We start from the raw sequence: 1902 nt of genomic DNA, 5'->3' as shown, positions 1-1902 counted from the left end.
CTTTCTCAAATTTTTAAAAATTGATTTGAGGACTGATTTGAGGCATGCTAATTTATGGAGTCTCTAAGCTGGGGCAAATATTTTAGTTCCACTCAGTACATAGCTTTCTCATTTCCTTTCCAGGTCAGTAGATAAATCCTCCTCTTAATATTTCATAAGTGCCAGGAGTTAGTTAACAGTGCTGAGATCGCATTAAACTAATCTCTCTGGTTCTTGACACAGTCTTTATTTTATTCTTGACCCCAGAAGATGTCACTTTTGCAGATCATATTTATATTTCACCTGAAACACTGTGAGCTATGATTTCTTCAAAAATATAGTGTTTTTCGAAGAAGTCTTAACATTCACTATGGAAAATTTTGCATCTTTCAGAAAACCAAATCTTTCAAAACTCATAAGATGCTCACTTCATAACTAGAAAAGAGTGCCACAAAAGAAGCCAGTAAGCTATGCTAAATACCTTATTGACTTTTAGGTTTACTTTTTTTTTTAATTGAAGGTTAGTACTCTGATCTCCTCCCTAGCTAGGCAGCTAATAGAAGCAAAGCACAATCTGTTGCAATTATTTTTCTTAGCTAAATGTACCAATTGTGAATGATGCATCAAGCCATCTAATTTTGGACATAGCACTGTTTTTGCTATGTGCTTATTTTAATTTTGAGGTCAACAATTGCTTAGCCTGGCGTCCTGTAAAACTAGCTTTGACATTGAGGACTCTCCTCTTCCTTATTCTTTTTCCATGTTTGTCACACTTTAGTTTTTTATTGTATACCATTTTTAATCCTTTAATTCCACTCACATCTTGGAATTATCACTACTGTCATGGCAACCAGGCTCATACAACTGAACTTATGTAAATTCATTAAAGAAATATGGAACTACTCAAAATTTTTTGTTTGCATGCTCTTTGGACACATTTTTTATTCAGAAATGGGATTCTGTACCTATGATGGAGGAATCAAAGGAAAATGGTTCTTAATTTCCACTTTGCAGTAGTTTTGGATTCCATGGGATAATTTCTATCATACAACTGGATACATTTGAAAATCTTTGTATCTTAAATATATTGGAAGAGTCTTAATAGCTTAGCTTGTTTCTGTTTAGAATTAATAACCAGGAAACATAATTCATCTTTTAAGGTCCTACTAGACTTTTAGTGAACAAACAAACAAATGTCAATTGAAATGAATGTATTAATTCCAAAATGTAGAACTGGAATGAATGAAGGTAGGTTTTGTTCTATATTACACTGGATAACAGAGCCCCATTTTAAGGAGGTCATTTTTTAGCATTCTACTCTCTTTCATCATATATATAGAGATAGGGGTAGATATAGATATACATACACATTTTTTCCTTGGTATATGCCAGGAATTGGTTCCAGATGTTCTTAGTCACTCAGTCATGTCTGACTCTTTGTGACCCCATGGACTGTAGCCCACCTGACTCCTTTGTCCATGGGGATTCTCCAGGCAAGAATACTGGAGTGGGTTTCCATGCCCTCCTCCAGGGGATCTTCCCAATCAGGAATTGTACCCTGGTCTCCTGCATTGCAGGCATATTCTTTACCGTCTGAGCCATCAGAAAAGCCCAAAGCCCCTTCCTATGCCAAAAATTTGAGGATACTCTTGTCCCATAGTCTGTCCCCTGTATCTTTGTAACTCACATCTACACATCTAACCAACAGATAGCTTAATACTGTTCCTGTGTATTTGAAAAAATCCACATCCTAGTGGATCTTTGTGGTTCAGACCCACATTGTTCAAGGAGGGTTGGCAAACCAGAAAGGCAATTTGGAATTTGGGCATTCAGTAAGAGCAGGGTTAGATAATCTCAATTTACCGGATCAGAGTGTTTATGGTTTTCCTGACATAATATAGGTGACTAGGAAATATTCTCTTT

The sequence above is a fragment of the Bubalus kerabau genome, chromosome 5, assembly GCF_029407905.1.
Source record: "Bubalus kerabau isolate K-KA32 ecotype Philippines breed swamp buffalo chromosome 5, PCC_UOA_SB_1v2, whole genome shotgun sequence".
NCBI lineage: Eukaryota > Metazoa > Chordata > Mammalia > Artiodactyla > Bovidae > Bubalus > Bubalus kerabau.
The sequence above is the reverse complement of the archived record's forward strand: the minus strand, read 5'-3'. Positions refer to the sequence as shown.